Below are 22,474 nucleotides of genomic sequence, written 5' to 3' on the forward strand. Positions count from 1 at the left end.
GAGGGATCAGAACTCTCTACAAAAACAAAGTGGTCCACCCCCCACAGAAAACCAAAACACACCTTTAACCCTTGAACTGACTGATTGAAAGCTCGGCACAAAACCTGTGGGGATGTGGCAGCTGAGAGGCAGCTCTTCTGGATCTTAAAACAGGCTCACCAGTATTGGCAAATGTTGCAAAGTTTGAATATAGCTGCTTGTTATTTATTGATGAAGGCAAAATGTCCACCATGAAGGAAAGAGTGTCGAGGTCTTAGCTTAAATCGCTGTATGATGGTGGGTTTCAAAACTACTGACTTGCACTTCTCTGGAGTGAGTTACATTGTCAGCTGAATCCCTGAAAAGTACATTTGCTTACCACAAACTCAACTATAGCACATTCTTAGTAAGCATAGCACTGGTCTGTTTGGACAGTAAGCTGCACTGAAGCCAAAAGTGCTGTTCTAACACTACATGCTAAATTACAAAAACCTGTAGCAAAGTAATGTTAATATTTTGAATAGCTTTACAGTGGATTTGATGTGACATACAATCAGTGTCTGCAACTGTTAGTCAGTCAAATTGAAAAAAAAAAAACTTATTTGCATATTACTAAATGCAGAAGAACCCCCAAATAATTGTTGAAATGATAAGTGAATTGTTGTGACATGTACAAATGACCACACCCATTATTTAAGTGTAGTTTGTAGCAGTTTCTGATTTGAATGAATAGTGATGGAAAATGGTAATAGCTCTGTGTGTGTGTGTGTGTGTGTGTGTGTGTGTGTGTGTGTGTGTGAAAGGGAGAGAGGTGGGATAAAACCCCAGGACAGAGATAGAGGGAAGGTGAAGAAAGATAACAGAAGGATGAAGTCACTATTCACAGAATACTGTTAAATCCAGTGTTCAATAGGTTGTCTCAAGCATATAATCCCTAATCCCTAAAATATAATTGGGACACACTTCCCGTGTGCGTAGGTTGTTGTTAGAAAGTCAACATTACTCAGGTACTTAGGTATGCGTATGAAATCACTTAAATGTCTGCTAGAAATCCTAATCTTATACTCATGGGTCAAACGGTGACATTTTGAATAATGAACAACAGTAGAGAGCAAAAAACAAATATACAGACACATCCAAAGTAGGATTTCCCCACAGTAGCCAGGTATACAGCTGTCTAAACACATTTAATTTAAAGAATACTTGCTGGCTCATTCCAGCATCTCAACAAAACATCATAAAACAAACAAAATGCAAGGTTTTTATTAATAAATGCAAAAAAAATGTCAAGTGTTTTGTCAGTTCTGTAAGAAACACGTCTGAACACACCACTTCAATTACACCACAGGAGAGCTCTGTAGTTATTAATCTGACATTTCTTGTAAAAGATCGAGTGTACGCCCCATTACGCAAGTGCTGTTCAAGGAAATCATTTCCACAGTATGGCTACCTTAATCGACTGTCTAGGATTTTGTTTTTTTTTGAAGAATCAATGCTCTGAAACCAGATTATGCCGAGGCTGGCTTGAAATTTGCCTTACAGTTTTCTAATTAGGCTCCAGTACAGGTTTTGGTTCTTTAGAAAAGTTTAATTAGAGTTAATGGGACCTGACAACATGTAAGGACACCTGCTGTTACTTTGGTAAGACAATCTAAATTGAACACAGCTTCATCAGTTTGAGTTTTAGAGGTTTCTTTTCCTACTGTAACAGAGGTAGAAGAAGGTAGTCTCATGGTAACAGTTTTTTTCTACTGCACAGCTTGGTAAGGTAAAGTTGTTAGCCTGGGATTCTCTTATATAGGGACAGTATACAGTATATTGCTGTTAAAGGCGACATAGAATGCTTGTATCACACATATGTTAGTTATGGAGGTCTACTTACATATATTAACTTGTTTTCATGGTTAAAAACCTCCCAGTCGCTGCAAACGAGCCGATCAAAATATCTCCTCACTGACGCTCTCGTCAGCCGCGCTGTTTCAGACCAAAACCAAACCCCCAGAATGTGGACTGTGTTGTGATTGGCCAGCCAACGAGAGCTTTCCTACTGTCCTGTGATTGGCCAGGTACCTGGAAGTGACGTAATAGATAGGCCAGCTCTCAGATACACAGCTCCCCCTCTGGCACGGTGGATGCTCTGCATCTCAGCAGCTACAACGAGAGTAGTTCTTCTTCTTCTGCGGTTGAATGTACGCAACCGGATGTGCCCGGACTAGTGCCCGCACCGGGAGGCGCTACGGTGGTGAGAGGAGTGGTGAGGATTTCTGATGACGACATCAAATTAAGGAAGTGCCGATCCGCTTTGCAGAGCCCAGGAAAACAATAAAACACTATTTTCTCAGCAGTGGCTGAACTGTTTGTTCTGAAACTTTAGGGTTTTATAAACGAGGTAATGACGCAGATACACACACAAACGCAGCGTTAATTGGAGCTTCCGGTCTATGTCACCTTCAAGTTCATAACAAGCCAGCATACTGCCCCCTACCTGCTCCTATTACCCAAGTTTTAAATTTTTATGGTATAAAAGAGTAGTCAACCCTGTTATTAAGCAGGACCACAACAGAAACCTTTATTTTAACCGATTGTCTTATAAACCAGTGGTTCTCAACATGGGGTCTGGGGACATGTGGCGATCCACAACCCTTGGGGGTCTGCTAAAATATTAAGTCTTCTGGATGTGTTCATGACTGAAGAGAGACTGAGCTGGGAAAAATGTGTGTCCATTTGTAGTGCATGGATTAAGTCTGTCCGCCTGAAGGTGACTGCTATACACTGTATGCTGCACTGGCAGGAGCTTGCATCCAAAAGCTTTGAACCAGATCTTCACTCAGTTTTGAACACAGCTGTGGCTGCATATATTTGTGAAGTCAAGGACACAGCAATGACATGTGTTGCAAGAAGACGGATGCTTGTAAGACGCAATGCTGCGTCACTCTTTAAGTCTGATGGCTCGCCGACATTCAAGTTTTGCAGCAGGTGCGTAAGCTACTCAGAGACACTGCAGAATTAGGGGCTGTACACACAAACATGAGTTTAGGTGAAGGCACTAAAGTTTATCGTATCAGCTTTCTATCCACATGTAAACTGTGCTTTGTTGCCTGCTGTCTGTCCTTTCTATTGAACTGAACTTCACTCCACTTCTTATACTGGTGGGCATGTTTCCATACAAGAGGGTCAAAGTCAAGTTTTTTTTGTTTTTTTTCCATAAACATTTTTTTCCCACTGTGCCTCCACCGCTGCAGACACAGATACAAAAAAACAGACTAATATTCATATTTAGGGTTCTGATTAAATGAGTCTAGAGTGTAGGAGTTTATCTAATGTCTCTCTCCCTCTCTCTCTCTCTGAATAAAGTATAGCAAACAAGTGATTGCTATTCAGCTCTGCTCCTGACTGCTAACTCATACACAAGGCTGCTCTCTGTTCCCTCTCCATGTCTCTTCATCTCTATAGAATTCTCTTTAATTCTCTATCGTTGCCCACTTGCCTTACTAAATCTCCCGATCTCTCCTCTTTTTGTCATTGTGATTTTGCATTTGTGTCCCTCTGTCATTGCATGTCTTTTCTTTTTCAGGATATGGTTAGGGCTGGATATCAGCACACAAATGAATGAACAGGTAAATAATATAGATGGATTGATGTTGTATATTTTTGTGATATTCCCTATTGTTTCTCTTTATCTCCAAATGCAACCTGATTCCTCTTCTCTGTCCCTGTGCAAGGGCCCCAGATTCCTTCACTCATACCGCTAACCCCCACCTTGCCAGCGTGCTGACAGCCCAAATTCAATTACTGAAGACTGCATGATAATCCTCGGCCTGTGACTGGTCACTGCAGCCCTAAATTAAGTGAGCACAGCAAGGGGGACAGTGGAGTAGAGAGCATTAATATGAAGTAATAGTGGGGTAAAATATGAAAAATGACAGAGGCCAAGAAAAGAAAGAAAGGGGAAACGGGAACCATAAGACAGGTTAATTGACTTAAATGAAACATGTGCCTCACTCATTTGATCCCCTTAAAGCCCCTGATATCCCTCAGACTCAGGCTAAAACAAACAACCTTGCCCTTAAAAGCCAAGTCAGTAATCCCTGTATAGCCACTCAAGCAGCCTCACCACACATAACCAAAACACTGGAATAAAGACAGAGACGTATCCATGTGTTTCCTTATTTAGAATGAATTGGTTGGATTATACATCAAATATTACAGGCTTGAACCAGTATATTTTCTTGTGAAAGCTACAGGAAGTTTATCTCTACATGCAGAGTTTACAGATATCATAGCAGAACTAACATGGAAGGAAAAGATTATTTTTTGTGTCTTGTAGAAAAAAAAAGAATGAAGAATGGCAAAGGATATTATTTGAGGTCACTCTATAAACAGACTGTGTTATCAGTATCCCGTAGGAGTTGATTGCCCTTTACAAGAAAACACTGACCTATCAGTTTTTTATCAACAATGCAAACTGTGAAAATGACACCTGGTATCTTTTCTGCCGAACTGTTTTCTCACCCAAGGTCCTATGGGATGTACATACAGCACATGTAGGCATGAGTGAATTGTGAGCTTGATGGCAATGTGATGTAAAGGTATCGCTGAGAGACACAAGTTAAAATGATTCAAGATTCTGATCTCTTGATAGAAACCTGCAAATTTAAAATCCAGCTTTACAAGAGGTCAAGTGAATTCACACCCTTTTCTCTGTCTGTTTTTATCCATTGCATTTTAATCCCAGCAGAACTGGACCCTGTGTAAAAATGTTTAAGCCCATTTGAATGTTGCCTTGTCATATTCATAATGAGTTAACTCAACTAACAGAGTTTAGGATATTCCGTTGGTGACTTCCCGTGGCATAACTATGATTTCCATTTGATCAGAGAAATAGAGAATAAGAAACAGGCCAAGTTGAAGTAGCAGAAAATGATTTAAAGTGCACATCTAAAGGCAACCCTTTGATTTCACTTCCAAAGGAAGCTCCTCTCCTCCTGGACCTGTAAGTAGCTTGATGCATATGCATGTTTAGTTCATGTTGACATGGCTGGCGATCATGATCACTTTGCATGTATTTTCTAAAGTAACTCTTGCACTTTTGAAGCTCAACAAATACCCTTTGTCACCAAATAATTAAGAGTTTTGTAATATTCACATGCCAGTCAGCTCCTGTGTGTGAAGGTTGAATCAGTTGGACAATGAAATTACTATTTTTCTCCTCACAAAAATGAACCAAAATATTACTTTGGTCTCAGATGATAAGCCTTTTTATTCAAATAAAGAATAACTAAACCAAGTTCTTAAAATGTGATAATAAACTAAATAATGTCAAGGGACAAATGCAAGTATAAGGACTATAAAAAATTTAACAAGTCAGGTCTGGCTGTACATTACGTTTAGCTAAGAGCCAAACTGAGGCTTAAATATGCTTAGTCAAGCCTGAATCATACAGTTGTCTGAGCCAGTGCGGTATACAGTGTTGCCATGTGCACCTGCAGTTAAGAGTATTAATACTTGATGGTTGAGCAGTGACATCCACGAGACGAGGAGGTTGAAAATATCCCTTCCATCCTTTTGTCTTCTCTCCATGTCTTTTATTCGAGAGCTCCAATAGTCTTTCTTTGTGTTTACTTTATTGATTTTTAGCTTCTGTTTCTGCTCTTTTTAACGGCTGCTTCCGTTTGTGTCTTTATATGTCTTAACGTCTGCACATGCAGGATATAATGGGAGTGTTTATGCATCCTGTGGGTGGCTGAGCTTGTGGTTGCATATACCCTACCCTCACTGTTTGGGGTTTGTGGGTCAGCATGTACAACCAAAGAATAGTCTTTCGATTCCAGACTCCTCAGAACTGCTGCCTCAGCTGAGTGTTTACAACACAAGTCCGCAGGCTCTTATTATGGCCACCACACACAACATCTCTGCCGTTCTCCCCATGGTGCACTCCTTCAGTTTCAGTGATCTTTGTGCTATGTATTCATGTAAATGTGTGCTTGCTCCAAGCCAAAGATCACTTCAGATGTCAGTAGCAAGATTACATTACATTACATTACGTCATTTAGCAGATACGTTTATCCAAAGTGACTTCAGATCATCTTGTGATCAACATATCATAATATAACATCAGCAGCCTGTGGTTTGAATTTGCGGGTGGTGGAATCATAAGAGAAAATCTACTTTCTGCTTAAATAGTTATCAGTATATGTTATTCCCTTTCCCTGTTATTGTATAAATGCAAATATTCTGACTAAATGTTATTTTACAAAGTTCAGCACGGCCATGGAATCCAACATAGGACTAATGGACACACACACACACACACACACACAAAACAACAATCATAATGGTGGTCTAAGACGCTCATTTAATATTCAAACTACCCCTTACCACACTGTAAAGACAACATTAAACCTGCATGAAGTTTTTTTTTTTCTTCTACATGCATGACCATGTAAGAACTCCTTACATGGTCATGCGTCCTTACTAAGGACATTGAAAATGTATGTTTATGAGCTGAAAATAAGCTCATAATTAAATCAGCAAAAGGTCAATTTACACAGAATGACATTTGTTGCTCCTTAGATCAGTCCACCACACCATGCATGTCATATATGTACACAGATAAATAAGTATTTAGAATATGGTGGAGCTTTCACTTGAGAAAAACAAACAAAAAAATGATCAAGCTAATGTATAAAGCCAGAATGTGCCAACTTTATAGGAAGGGGGGAAAACAGTTTCATGATGACACAGCTGTTCTCCAAAATGCCTGGGTTAAAATAAGTATGCATGTCAGAATAAAAAAAAAATATATATATTAAAGAAAAAAGCAAAAAACAAAGTTGCTTTGAAGATTTATTTGATTATTTTTATTTATCTATAGTTTCGCCAGAAGCCTGGGAGTGAAAGGTGCTGTGAGGTAATGTGTGTGAAATATACAAACTGTGTGCAAAATGAGCTGCAGTAGTTAAGTGTGGCTAAAAAAGCCCTCTAATTACATTTGACAACATGCCCTTTATCTTAATCCAATTATGTCATTGTGCATCCTAAGTAATAAAGATGTGCTAAATGCCATAATGAAAATGAAAAATGCGCATTATAATCTACTGTTCACCACTGCATGAAAAGCCCTGCTGTCCATCTTTCAAATGAGAACTATCAGGCCTTTTTTAAACCAACACCAAGCCACCATCATACAATCATTCACAGCCGAGTACAAATGAAGCTTTGTGCTAGTTGACAATTTGCTGCTTTTGAAAATATGCTTTAGTAAAGACATACACGGTGAATTTGTGGATGACAGTGAGACAGGTGCAGTGGTGATTCAAGGAGTAGAGGGTGTGAAAGTGGATGAGTTTAAATACCTGGTGTCAACAATCCAGATCAATGGAAGGTGCACAAGAGAGGTGAAGAAGAGAGTGCAGGCAATGTGGAGTGGGTGGAGATGAGTGTCAGGGGTGACGTGCGACAGAGGGATAGCAGTGAAAGGGAAGGTCTAAAGGAATGGTGGTAGTGAGACCTGCTACGATGTATGGCTTGGAGACAGTGGCACTGTCTAAAAGACAGGAGACGGGGCTGGAGGTAGCAGAGCTGAAGATGCCGAGAGTTTTGTTGGGAGGGACCAGGATGGACAGGATTAGAAATTAGCATATTTGAGGGACAGCTCAGGTTGAACGGTTTGGAGATAAAGTAAGAGAGGCAAGGTTGAGCTGGTTTGGTCACGTGCAGAGGGGGGGATGGTGATGATATTGAATAAAGGATGATGAAGATGGAGCTGCCGGGCAAAAGGAAAAGAGGAAGACCACAGAGAAAGGTCATGGATGTTATGTGGGAGGACCTGAGGACAGTTGGTGTATCAGAGGGATACACAAGGGACAGGGCACGATGGAAGTCAAAAGGAGAAGACATACAATAAAGTATGGACATGGGCTAATTCTATATTACATTTGCGTGTGGGATCACAAGAGCAGCATGAAAGTCACAACATTCTGATCTGCTCATTTGAGGAAAAATGTGAATTTCTCACAAAACTAGAAAATGTAAAGGTTGGCTTTATACTATCACATCAGTTTTACTTGAGAGCAGGTAGCAGTGAACCAGTGAAAAGTCATAACCACAGAGTACAATATTTTACATAGGGCTGTTCAACCAACTGACTCACAGAAAGAAGGGTCCCCCACAGCCGTTCCTACCTCACATCCTGCTCCTTGCCTCTCATTGGCTGCCCCTGACATTCTAAATATGCCCTGGGAGCAGTTAAACGCTGCTCCCAGCCAATGAGAATAGAGCAACTGTTGCATTCATTTACCCTTCTGTGTATGAGGCTGCTGCTGCTGCTGCTGCTCCTCGGTCTATATATTTCTGATGTGAAACAGCTTTCAATGTCACAGTAAACAGGGTGTAACGTCTCACTGTAATCTCACTTTGCAGAATTGCTTCTTTTTTTTATAAATCACTTCCAGAAACAGCTAAATCAGTTTAAATAAATGTACTGTAGCCTGATATTATTAAAGCACATCTGTGCAAGTAAAAATTGGCTTTATTACTGTTTGCTGGGTCCTATGAGAAGCTCTATGAAAGGTACCTTAACAGCACATAAACATATAAATGAATATTTTATTACTTTAGTATTTTATTACTTTAGTAAACCGATGTAAAGTGATAAGAAAAAGTAAGAGGGGAGATGGTTACTCTAGTTTCCAACGCCCTCCATCGGCAGCGACATCTCTCTCGCTCTCTCTCTCTCTCCCCCTCTCTCGCTCGCTCTCTCTCTCTCTCTCTAGTCGCTGCCGTTGCGCACACGTTCAGTTTCCCTCACTGCCCTCACACCATTTCCGAGGCTCTTGGAAGGAGGACGGATAAACTGCGTCGACGGTACCGGATTTGATAGGAGGGAGGAATGCTACGGTGATTTCCCTCTCTTCTCTCCCGACACCCACCCACCCAACACCTCCTCCTCCTCCTCCTCACCAGCATCACTCCTCTTCATCGCGTCAATCTCGGAGCCTAATCAAGACGCACGGCTGCTCAGTTTATCCTTTACCTTATCTTTTTATTCATTCTTGAGTCCCGCTTACTTGGTTTGGGTATATTTTTTTTGCCTCTGCGCTCCGGCGGATAAAAAAGGAAAAGAGAACATTTTGGAAGTGGAACCGACTTGGCTCTACTTAATTTCGTTACCCGGTCTTCTAAGCGCACACAAACAGAACCAAAGTGGGGTTTCAATCAGTGGACGTGTTGGACATTTGATCTAAGAAGCAAAAGTGAGCGTTGTCTACTGGCTTGTATGTATTGTGGAAATTTCCCTGGACAGACTGAGTCTCTCAATATCAAGGTAAGGACCGCTCGACTTTAACGACTGGTATTGTGCCATTGACACCACAACAAAGACTTGCACATCTCTTTTTGTTGTATTTTTTTTTCTTTATTTTTTGCCACCCGTGCGCCTCTTTCACGGAGCGTAAAACAGGCGAGAGAGGACTGAGTGGAGTGTTTCGGTTCCCGGGATGCTGGGGAGATTGTGGTTCCACACTGGATGAATGAATACATTGGATTGTCACACAGCCACTGTATCTACAAGAGATTAAACATCGCAATTAAAAAGTTCACTTGAAGAGGTTTGATGACGTTGTTTGTTCAAAAAAGGAGTATACTGGTACGGAAATCCCAGTGAGCCGTTGCGCATTGGCGATGGTAAAGAAATGTTTAGACTTGTGATGTTTGCTGTTAACAGAGCAGACTTTCTTCTGTCCTTGTGTGACGGTTGGATGTATGTGGTTTCCATATAACGTAGAATGGATTTTTCCACGTTTGAAGCGTAGCGCATATCTGTGTGTCTGGATTTTGGCAACGGTATGTGGCGTGCGCGACTGCAGCTGTGCGTTTCTGTGCGCGTCTGGCTGGTTTGTGTGTGTCTGGCCACGTATAGTAGCTTATCACGGTGCAGGCTCCGTTTCATTGTCTCGGTGCCTCCCGGCGGCTCTGCGTAACGACGACGCAGAACTTTTCTTTTGATCACCATCAGGTATGGAATTGATGTGCGCGCGTTTAATCCAGATAAATGCATAATTAATTAAACCATACATAAAAGCCAGAAATAAACGTTATTTGAAGTAGTCCCTGCGATATGTGCATTAAAGGGCTTTTTGTGCCGGACTGTAAATGTACCAAACAAAACCCCCGGTCAGTAAACAACTTGTACTTTACAGTGTGAATTGTCAAGCGCGACTTCTTTATTTCCCTTCCAACCTATTTTACAAAACCCTCATTATTGTGTGTCGTTTTCTCGTGTCTCACGTGGACTGCTCTCTGCAGCGTTCGTTGTCTCTTTGAGAAACTATAGATCCCTGAATGTGAATCCCTGAAGAGTCCATCCGGTTTAGTATTCCGTTCATTTGAATACTTCAACCAGAGCTGCGTCCTTGCCCTTTCCGAGTGCGCCAGTGCAGGTGAACCAGCATGAAAAATGCATACACTGCTCACCACTTGCCTCTGGGCTCATCCTCGCTCAATCTGTACTCAATTAGGTCCGTGCGTTTGGCTCATCGTCCCCGCAGAGCCACGTTAGTTATTTTTAATTGTTGCACGGGCATCTGCTGAAATGTACTGTAAATGTGTCCCCGGGTGTTGCTGCTGTAATATAAATAATTACGGATGGATGGAGTGCTGTGCCGCTGGTGAGTCGTTTTTGAGGAGAGATAATCTAAGTGAGACATTGGTCCATGATTTGGGTCGCTGCAATTCCGCTGCGTTTTCAGTGGGGAGAGAGAAGGGGGGGATGTAGAGGGAGAAAGACAGAGAGGTGATGACTGTAAGGCTGTACAGTCTTTGGTATTCATGGCACAGCTCAAGATTGCTGCACTCAAGCAGGCAATAATCTCTCTCCCTCTGCCTCGCGCGCGCTCTCTCTCTCGCTCTCCCCCTGTCTCCCACACTGTTGCGCAATGAAACGTCCTCCTCTTCACCACCAACTCCTCTTCCTCTCTCTCCCCTTCAGTATTTCATCTTCTTCCCCCTCTTTCTCCACACTCTCCTCCTCTTCTCTCTCATTCTCTTCATCCCAGCTCACACCATGCTCTCTGTACTCTTCAGTCTTGTGGGAGCCATTGAGAAAATAATTTGCTGTTGTTGTATTTTATTTGACAGCGGGTTATTGCCAGCCATGGCTTGGCTGCAGGTTTGCACTGCTGTTACTTGGTGTGACGTTTCACAAAGGACGGAGATCCTTATTGAGCTACTGGCTCCAGTTTATAAAAATGAAAAAAAAAGAAATTAAAGGCTTGTAACTTCTAGTTTTATATTATCACACGCAAAAAGCCATTCACACGTTTTTTGCAGTTTAGCAACAATGTTGTTGAGGCTCCCCTCCACATGTCCTTACTTATTTGGCAGTGAGTGCATCATTGTATATTTTCTGCCTCCCTGCAATTTGCCATTTGGTCTAAAATCTAGTCAAAATTGCAGAGAAGAAAAGTTGAATTCCCCCTTTTTTGGTTCTGAGAGTTTTTGTTGTGGTTCAGTAGCCACTTAAAAGACACACCAAATGTCCCTGTTTTTCCTAGTTCTGAATTTGTGCTTCTTGGTTTTATTATATGTCTGGGTTTGTCCTGAGAGCCTTGTAACTGTGGCTGCACAGAAAGGTTTTTCGTAAACAGCACCAGTGCTGCTTGATTTGTGCTTTTGAACATGCGCTTTATTCCCTAATTGGTCGTTTTGTATATCAGTCACATTCACTCATGAGGAGAGGACATGAGAGGAGAGAGAACTCGAGGGGAAGGAGGATGTGTTCTGCGGATAAGATGAGGTGTGGAGTAGAGAGACAACAGTGAAGGCTATCAGAGGAGCACGGCTGAGAGGAAAAGAGCATGACTCCTATCAGGATGGAGGAGGAGGTGTGGAAAGAAAGGAGGATGGCATGACTTTTATCAGGAGTTTATTTCGTCTCACTCTTTTATGAGAGTCACTGTTGTCTGAGTTGGAATGAGAACTGCAGCTGGAACCTGTCTGTCTTCACTTTGCTATCTCAGGAATCAACATAGCTCCCTTTTCAATTCCCGCAACTGTGCGATTTATGTCTGGGAAAGTAATTGTGTACTTAAAAGGCGGGACAGAAACATAGAATTCCCTTGCACCAGTACATCTTTGTGCTATTTAGGGTGAGCTGCAGACAGTAACCTGGCTTAGATGACAGATGAAAGCACGGTGGGTGAGGGATCCAATTTTTCACTGATGTTCAGCCAAGAAATTGCACACAAACTGACGCAGAAATGTTGTCAAATTTGCAAGATTCATCAAAGCCATTACAGGCCCTGGCAATGGAAATATCTCTCTTAATGGCTGTATCCCTTACAGTTTGTAAATATAAAATGACTTAATTCTGTGAACATTTACATAAGAGCAGACAGCAGCGAGAAATCTGTGTCCTTCAGCAGTGTTTGAAAAGACACAATTAGGCCAATGCTTGCCGCTGTATTTAAGTTCAGTTCCACACTCTTAATTAAAGTTGCATAATGTGTTATGTTTGTGGGGACATACACGTGAAATGCATAGAACACAGAGTCACCAGATCCCTTATAAACAGAGTCAAAGCTAAAATTTCAGTCTCATTTCAGTTGCAGGCCTCTCTTGATTCCCCTCTGTCCCTTTAGACTTTTAACATCGATTTACAATGCAGAAAAAACAAAGATATGTGACATTTTCATCCGTAAAGATGATTGGCCATGAGCCACTTTTAAAATGTGCATGATTTTTTTTTCCACATTCTTAAAATTTGCAGGCTTGCACTTGGAGATATCAACTACTGGAATGAGTTTAAAGCTGTGCAAATGCTGCTGACATAGCTCACCAGGGAGGCAGCTAGATAGAGGGATTAATTCATTACACTGTAATCATTATATTTATATTTAAATAGGCACCAGCTGCTTGCTCTTATGCGTTACTCTGTAGTTTATTTTAAAGTTTTCTAAAAAAAAAAAGGAAGAAAAGAGAGGCCGTCGTTGCAAATAGACTTAAAATGGAAGAAAGTGAAAAGAGAACGGATGAAAGGATCACTGGTCCTTTTCTGAGTGACGACAGAGGGAGCTGTTGGGCTTCGCTGCAGCAATGACTGCTCTCCTCTTTTTTCTTCTGTCTGCTCTTTCTAATTCTTCTCCCTTCTATCCTTTTACCTCTAACCCGTCTCTCTCTCTCTCTCTCATCCTCCGTTTCTCTCTCTGAAGGAGCCAGCCAAGAGTTAGAGAGGTAGTTAGGCTCCCCAGGGACATGGGATTCAATCTGCATACCCTAAACACACGCGCGCATATACATCCCTGCATCACCGCGACCAGTGTGACTGGCCTGTGCTACCGTCAGATTTGCATGACCTCCTAGGGAAAGAGAGAAAGAAACTGGGTAAGAGCAGTGAAGAGGGGAACTGACTTGCTTTCTTCGAGTCCCTGGGTCCAAGGGTGCAAACAAAAGATGAGTCAGAGAACTGGTTTAACTTTATCCTTCTTTCTTCCTGCACAGTTCTCATTCATCTTTTCATACTTGATTTTTTTTACCTTCTTCTTTTTCTTCTTCTTTGTCTCCCTTCAGAGACTGAACTGTGTGAAGTCAGGTAGATGTAGTGGTGAAGTGTTTCATAATTTCCTGTGGCAGTGTGATGGGATTATAACTCTAACCTCCGGTCTCAACCAGATTAATGACAGATCCAGTAATTAGTGTTTTTGACCTCTAATCCCTTCACTTGCCCTTTCAAGAGAAAAAGACAGTGGCTGATTTGTCTGCATGTAACGAGGGGTGAGGTGGATGGGGAAAACATTTCCTGGGTATTGCTGCATGAGAGGCGGTCTGAAACACACAGGTTGTTCACTGTTGTTGACAGTTAGCCTCAAGATAAAATGCTTTGACTTTAGTTTCCTTTGCCTTTAGGCTATGAGCCTGTATGTTTTTCCTTTTTTTTCCTGGTGCTCATGTGGTTTCAATTAGTCCTCAAGTGTTCAACATTCCTGTGACAAGAAAGTTATAGCACATGGACTGGAGACAGTACATTTCCAGCCAAGTTCAGCACATGAAAAACAAGGCTTTGACAGGAAAAAAATGCTGTCATCCCATCATTTAACTGACTGACATTTTTCAGTCTGCTAGGTTTGTGAAATTGTACATTTTTTCATATATTTTTACACCATTTAACAGCTAGAAGAAAAAGTATTAACAAGCCAAAGAAAAGATTGAGTCTGTTAGAAATATAAGCCATTTTATCAAAATTTCTATCAACATCCATCTCTCTGCTCTGTGACCTGTTAAGGTTATATGTGCGTGACCTTGACCACATAATAAGGTCAACATACGACCCTGATGCTGCCTGCAAAAAGGACATAGAAGATAAATAAATAAACAAATGGACCTGGAACTGGAAAATCATTTTAACTTTGGGGTAAAAAAAACAAACAAACCCAAAAGCCACAAAAAACAAACAAAAAATATGTCTCATGCTCTCATTATTTGATGAGCAAAGTCACCTTGAAGCTGTTTAAGTAGTGCAGGCTTAGTCTCAATAGATGCAATACCAGAAAACAACAAAGAACTAAATTTAGAGTAATTATGAAAAACATATGGCAGCACAGAAACATTCTAGCATCTATCAAATTTAAAACTTTTAAAAGTGAATTGCTGTTTTTTAACCTTTTCTCTCATACATGCAAGAGTGGAGCCCGTGTGGAACAGACCTATGTGGATTCATTGCCAGATGATGAGGCTGTGGTGTAATTCTGATCCTGGTGGAGTCTGGATCAATGTTAATTCAGGATTGAAGAGCGATTTCATCGATTTCAATACTGATGATCACAATACAGTGTTGACAGGGGCATTGATCGGATTAGAAGGATAATTGATTGACTCCAGATAGAGAGCGATATTGATCAGCGCGTCACGTCTTTGCATGTGCCTGAGAGCATTCTCTTCAGCAAACGCACGCTCAAATGTGAAAACAAACGTAACGCCAATGTGATTTTGCGAGGTCTGTGTGTGCGCCCACAAGCGTGTGACAGAGCATATCTGCGTAATCCAGTGTAATTTGTTTTCTGTGACAGTCGTTAGGTGCAGTCAGGTGGTTTGTGGTCTCATGATGCCAGTCACAGGAGAGAAAGAAAAGCAAGGTTGTTCTCTCACAGCCAATTTTAACTGCGTGACTTCGTTGGTAGATGGTATTCAGTGGGGAGGGACACTGGAAAACAGTGAGACGAGAGGAGGAGCAAGGAAGCCAAGGAGTAGAGATGAAGGTCAAAAATACATTTCATCTCACATGTGAAATTCAGTAACCCTTTTAACATTCTCCTCTGAGTTTGTTTTGAAAGAAATCCTCAAGAGTGTCATCAAGGAGGATTTTTGGCTTTGCTTTAACAGCAATTAATAATTCACAGTTGAAAAGACTTTGGGTCTGACAGATTTCGTATAAAATACAGAAGAGTCAGTGAGAGAGAAAGGAAGGCGAGTTGCCGCATCGTTCGGGTCAAGGAGAGATTTAATGAGTCATTTGCTTCTCATTATACAGGATAATAATTAACAGTGTGTTTGTGTGTGGGTGGGGGATGTGCAGCCATGAGTGAAGTGGTCAATCATATCTGTCTACCCTGCGTAGTCTTTCCCGTGCCACCCTCTCCTTTACCCTTTCCTCTGATATACATGAGGACAGCAAGCACATACTTGCATGTTTGATACACCATTTAATCGTGTATACAACCGTTTCTGGATTACATTAAAATAATAGAAATTAATGACGGAGAAGTTGAGAAAACACACAGTGAACATCAATCGTAAAATCTCTCTCTTTTTCTTGTCTTTCTTGTTACCTTCACCCTTGCTCCCTTTTCAATTCTCTCCATTAAAGCGTACTGCAATGTGCACAGACACACACATGCACACACATTTGTAGAAGCTGGTGTTGATTATCATAATTAAACTGGTTATGTTAATTGTTGTACATTCATTTTGCTGACAGAACACATTTCTAAAGGTGAACTCCATGGACACATAGCTATTGCCTCAAGGTACGATATGTGAATGTGTTAGTTCTTGTCTATATATATATATATATGTGTGTGTGTGTGTGGGGGGGGAGACACGGGGGCTGTCCAATCTGTTCCAAACTGGTGTGAACCATCTGCAAACAGGATTTACACGTGCTGATAAATCTAAACGTTGTTGTTGATAATGAAAGTTGAATATTGTCTCATGAATGCTTATCTGATTATCTGATTATGAGCGGGGGTTATATAGAGGACTCTGCAGGGGATTGACACATGGAGAACTGTCCTGGTCTCCAAACCTTGTATCTATCTGCGACATCCGTCTAACCAGCAATATTTCTCGTACATTGTTCCTTTGTTTAGCCACAGCTTAGGCTAATGAGAAAGTGAGAAATGAGATTGGATGGACAGAAATAGCTGCAAAAGGAACAGCCCCTAACATATAGCTGGAAGGCAGAAAGCACAACAAATTGTTATGATGTGTAGTGTCTGAATTCATGGCGAGAAGAGGGACTTTGGTGCCTATTTATTTATAACATTCTCTCAGGAAATAAGCGGCCTAATCTCCATGTCGCACATCTCAATTTTTTCGGGATTTTCCTGATTATTTATGACATGGTCCGTCGTATCCATACAATATATCCCCAATGTTAGGGAAACATTCTCTTCGACCTCCTAGTGTTTCCTAGTTCCTTCAACAGACTTTGCTGTGGCCTGTATTGTTTTCTCTCGTGCGTTCCATGGAGACAGAAGAGTTATGGCTCTAACATTTGAACTGCTTTACCAGTAAATTTGTTCTGTATGTGAATTATTTTGAGAAATGCCACAGAAATAGATTAGTGGCATCCTATCTTTAAAGCAAGACAATGATTGTGTGTCCACGGCACTGGCATATGCACGGAGTTATCACAGCCTTACTTGGAGAACTGTTATTTGCTTGTTGTGTGGTAGTGTGAGTGTTAAATCATCAAATTGGCACCCATGACTTAATCAATTTCGAAGCAAATGAAAGGCATAAGATACAGCCAAACAGAGATAGTGTTTTTGTCACCATAGAGTGGATTGGATCCAAACCATAAGGAGAATAAAGTTCAACCTACTGTGCAAATCAGTCAAATTTGGATAAATATGAGAAAAATTCTTCTTAACCACACATTAGTTTCAAAGTGTGAAAGTGTTAATGTATTTCCAGCACTACCAGTCTGCATGCTGGCAAGGCCAGGCAAGGCTTTGATCACACTGGGACTTAAGTACTAGTTACCATCCTCCCATGTCTCCTTCACTCCTCAAGTTTTCTATCTTTTCCCTTCTCTCCAAAGTCATCTCCTCTTTTTCCGCATTCCTCATTCCGTCCTCTTCAATATGTCTTTCCATCACCGCTACCCTCTGTATTTACCCAAATTGTGCAATAAATGAACTGAAACCAGTTCCACTGAAACTGCCAAACACATGGAGTAAACAAAGTTTTACTGATAAGTACTCTATTTATTTATTTATCTAGTATTTTCCGTACCACATATACCCACACACAGACCAATCTGTGAAATAATATAAGTGCTGTCAAAAAAGCTTGATGTGAGGGTATAGCGCCAGACGATGTCTTACTCATACACAGAAACGGAGAAAGTGAGCTGACTCTGACACGCACATAATTCATGCACAAAATGCTGTTTTCTTTTCTAAGACAGAACATTACTGCAAGCTTGACCTCTTTACCATAATAACATCTCCATTTACCTCCCTCTGTCGCTTTGTGTTTCTTTTTCTACGTGTATATGTGTTTATTTTTCCTCCTGTTAACGTTTCCTTTACCTCCCACACTTTGGTTTAGCTTCTATCATTTATTTTCACTGTCTGATTCTTTTTCCTATCTTCCCCCTTTCTTATTTGTATCTGCCCTTTTCCTCCTGTCTCTCTCTCCCCATGCGCCACTGTAACATGTGACACTTATACTGGTGTAATATGATTAAATATGACAGGTGCTTCTTTGTTGGTCAGTGTTTATTTCACTTTTCCCATGCTGCTGATTTGACTCAGACACATGTAGATCAGTGCTTGTATAAAATAAAATAAAATAGCGTGGGGAAAAACATCGTCATCTTTCCTCTGTAAGATTTAGTCTGTCCAAATCCACTTCTTCATCATTTGTGACCTCTTCTCAATCGTCTCTATTTCTCATTCTCTGTCTGGTTTTATCCCTTCTCTCTCTTTCTTTAGCGATCAGTTGCAGCTTTGACTGCACTGACCTTTAAAGTGAAAGGAGAAGAAATAAATGACAGATACTGTATATTGTAGCCTCCTCCAGGACAGTCTAATTGTTATTTCACTATACAGAAGGCCATAGCTAACCTATATGTAGAGGGAGTTGGAAGGAATGAAACAAAGCAGATCACCAACTACCCACTCATAGACACTTTTCCTCACAGTCATTGAAATATAATTACCCAGTGACAAAAAATAAAGAAAAACCTAATTATACATTTAAAATTGTGAATCTTAACAGCAGATATTAATAAAAGAGGATGTTTCTTTGTAGAAACTGATCTGACAGGCTTCAGTTACTTTTATTTCAACAAATATTAATTATAAAGATAATGTTACAGCGGTTATCATTACATATAGGCTGTATATCCTAGCACAAATATAGTGTTTATTGCAGTTAGTTTGAAATGTGCACTACATATAATCCTGTTTGAGCTATTTATAAATCCAGTGATGCAGCAGTTGCTTTGAGCCATTTTCATAAACTGCATGTGTTATTATTGGTAATGTGGAGTGACATCAAATTTGGCACATCTCTGTTGATTTGTATTGTGGTGATATGAAAGCAAATGCTATCAATATTGTTTATATTCCAGTGGCAAGGCTGAACAAACAAGGTTACAATGCACATGTGCACCCTCCAATGTGCCCATGCGTATGGGAGTCACCACAGATTGGTCTAAAGCTGACCATGCAAGGTCAGTGTGTAATATGTGTGTCTGTGTGCTCATGTGTATCACCAGAACAACATATACAAGTCCTTTCAGGCAGTATGTCTGCATGTACTCGTGTCCCCTAAAGGTTACATACACAAGGTTACCCTGTGCTGTATGTGGGCTGAAGCACACATCTTGCCTGTAGTGTTCTTATCTTTAAGAGAACCAGATGTTATGATAAACACAGGAAGGCCTTAATAATCCCTTCAAGTGCAAATGGTCTATACTTTAAAATAGTCCTTTGAAAGTTATAGACATTAGGCTAGGATTAGGTTCTGTGGTGAAGGAAACTATTCATTAGGGGATTGTGAAGTGACTCTTGCCTTTGGAAAGTCCTTATAGATATCCTGTACCACTGTAGCAAATGTGTGTGTGTGTGCAAGTGCTGTTTTGTATGTGTGAACAGGGAAAGGCATAAACAGGGGCAAATAGATTATCGCTTGTCTAGACATCAGTTTTGACCTTTTTATACATGAAAATAGTCCTTATGTTTTATTCACAGAGAATGCTAATATCCCATTCAACCCAGCAAGGCACCGATCATTAAGAAGCGTTTATGAAGCAAAGAGAGGTCTGTGTCACCGGGATTCACTCTGGAGATGAAAAGAGATACATCAAAGAACACACTCTGTGACATTTAGAGGAGAGGAACATCTCCGTACAATAAGCGGGGAGAAACAGATACATTTGCTTCAGCCACCTCACTAGTACAGTACAACAGTGGTACTTGTTGATGTTGACATTTAGCACCTGGCTCAGAAATAATAGCTGTGATTTTGGTTTGAATTATTATTTCCTTTAAGCAGTCTTCATTAAAAGGTGTGTTGGAGCTGCCAAGGTCACGACGAGAAACTTTTCAGAGAATTTCTTTCCAAGAATAAAATAGTGTGGGAAGTTTAAGAAGCAACATTGCGGGGTCTACCGAAGTTGCAGCTTGGCATAACAAAGAGCTCTCTGTGTCAACCTGGAGAGGGAAGGGAGGGAACTTGGTTTCAAAAACCATGTGTGGGGTAAGGGGGTTATTATCAAGTATCCAGCGCGTTCATGCATTGGTTTGGAAAACACAAATAGGGAGGGAGCTGAGAATGGGGGGAGAACGCACAGGGGATCAGTTTGCAGGGAGGGGGGATCTCTCGGTACAATGACTGTTGTGTCCTCCACTTTGTCACTGAGTGGAGTGTTTGTTGGGGTTTGTGGGTGAGGGGTTGGTGATGGCAATTTAGAGGGGTAATTAGGGTCATTACACATGCATGGTATGTGTAATGGTCCGCAACATTGCTGATCAATTCCTCCCTTTTACCTCCAGGGCAAGTCCCATGCGTCTCAGTTCACCATAACATTTTTACCTTTCCTGTGTTCTCTCAGAAGTAATTTGTGAGACAAGCATGTCGCTGTCAAGACCGTCCCTTAAAATGGTTTATATTTTCAAATCAAACCCCACAACCACAAACATCCCATACAGATCAATAGCATGTTAAAATGAAGCCCTGAAAGCATTTTTCACAACGTGTTGTATTGTATTTGGTTTATGAACAACAAGGTCAAAGGTCAGATCAATAGGAAATACAAGCATAGAGCATTTTTTTTGTTTTCCGTTTGTGTTTTAAATTACAATCAATAGTCTTTTTTATGTTCCATGTTTTTTTTGTTTTTTTATCTCCTAATTCTAATTCCTAATATTATATTCCATGTTAGGATATCCACAACTGAACAGATGTCACAAGAGAAGAACTCTGCATTAAATATTAATACAGTTATTAGCTATCCAAAGGCTTTTACTTCCAATGGAGTAAAATGTTTGACGACACTCAGACTGCTTTGGAATAAAATCCATGATTGCACTTAATCATTATGAATAAAACAGTTTCAGAGCTATAACATGAATAATGACTTTTTGGTGAACAGATCATGACCTTCCTTTGAGCTTGAATGTTCGGCCAGTAAGGTCTCTCTGGGCTAATGTCTATGTAAACGGTGTGTGTCAGTTACTGGATAAATGGGACAGGGGGTACTTCCCAGGCTGAAGGGTGGTCTTTAAAGGCTTAGTAGCATCCTCTAAGACCTTGTGTTCTGCCCCTTGCATCCTCAATAGAGCAAAGCTAATCTGGGTCTGCTTAAGGATGCTTCTTGCGACACTTGGTGACCCCTCTCCCTCCAGCTCTCTAAACCCTTCTACCTGTGATCTCCATCCAAATGTCAGACTGTTTGCCCCTGTGCTTTGGCCTCACCATCATTTTAAAACGTTGGTGCATAGGCAAATTGTCGCAAAAATCTTGCTTCTCCAATTAAGCTTGCGGCAATTACATTTACGTGGCTGTAAAGGTGTGTTTCCAATGATAATTCACTTCTCCCTCCACCTCACTATCTCTGCTTTCTACTACCCCTCACTGGCTCCTTAGGGTCAGGGTGTCAGCTGTTGGACAATGGGACAGCTGTATCCAGATCAGCCCAAGAGCTACGAGCCTCCTGAGGGTGGGATTAGGCCAATTAGTAGCTGCCAATCACCATGACATATTGTGGACAGCGCGATCAATACTTAAAGGGATGGGTGGGAGAGAAGGGGGTAAATAAATGGAGGATGGCAGTGAGGCACACGTTTGGCAGGGTGGAGAGATAAAAGGAAGGAGAAAGGAAGGAAAAGTCTAGTTGATGTAAAATTGACAGTGAAGAATTGAAGGGTGGTTAGGGAATTTAAATGGGCTAAGATCATATACAAACGGGATGAATGGGAACATATCCATGCAGTAGCTGATTTATTTTTCTATCTTGCAATGATGCACACATATTTAAAAAAAAAAGAAAAGACAAGCATCTGAGATGTTATGAGAGAATGTAACATATTGCTTCTCATAAAGTCATTAATAAAAATGGAACGGAGAAATATGGATATCAGAATAGAAATGGAAGCATTTATATTCTTTTCTGTCTTCCTTATGTTTCACATTTCTGTTTTTATGGGTTTATGTCGTAATCAAATGGAGTTTTCCCAGAGGGGGAGAAAAAAATAAGTTTGTCGCGGTTAGGGACATCAGAAGATCCCATCTCCTTCCGACAGCTGAGAGAGGGGGGAAAAAAGGCCTCAGAAGAGAATCAATAGGCCTCAGAGAATGAATGGCATGGAGGGAGGAGGAGGATGTGAGGGACTTTGGAGGGTCGGAAAGAAAGAAAAGATGCAAAACGAGGAGGAAATTAAAAAATGGGGTTATATAGGGGTGCAGATGGTAAAGAAAGATACGGCATCAGATTTGAACATGCAAGAAAAACAGCGTTTTGGAAAAGATGTGCATCAATGTGAAGTCGTTCAAGACAAGAACAGCCCCAAGAATGAAAACGAATCATAAGGAGGGGGAGACATGTGATAGAAAATGTAGTACGGAGACAACCCGTGGAACATCTGTCCAACCCATCTAACTTCAGACTACTTGGATATAACTAAGATTAAATACTGTATGACGTCAATAGCAAAATATGACTGTTCCTTTTAATATTTTGAGCATCTTGAACTGAAAGTGTATGTAT

At 40.9% G+C, this 22,474-nt stretch overlaps 1 protein-coding gene across 2 annotated transcripts in view; it reads left to right on the top strand.

Annotated features, from left to right (window-relative positions):
* Positions 1-8,793: 8,793 nt before the first annotated feature.
* cdh11 (cadherin 11, type 2, OB-cadherin (osteoblast)) overlaps positions 8,794-22,474 on the top strand; it is a 71,461-nt gene continuing 57,780 nt past the window's right edge. For both annotated transcript variants that reach the window (XM_058650826.1, XM_058650827.1), the window contains exon 1: positions 8,794-9,304. The gene's annotated coding sequence lies outside the window, so the exon portion shown is untranslated. The remainder of the gene's footprint in view (positions 9,305-22,474) is intronic.

The sequence above is a fragment of the Solea solea genome, chromosome 15, assembly GCF_958295425.1.
Source record: "Solea solea chromosome 15, fSolSol10.1, whole genome shotgun sequence".
Classification (NCBI taxonomy): domain Eukaryota; kingdom Metazoa; phylum Chordata; class Actinopteri; order Pleuronectiformes; family Soleidae; genus Solea; species Solea solea.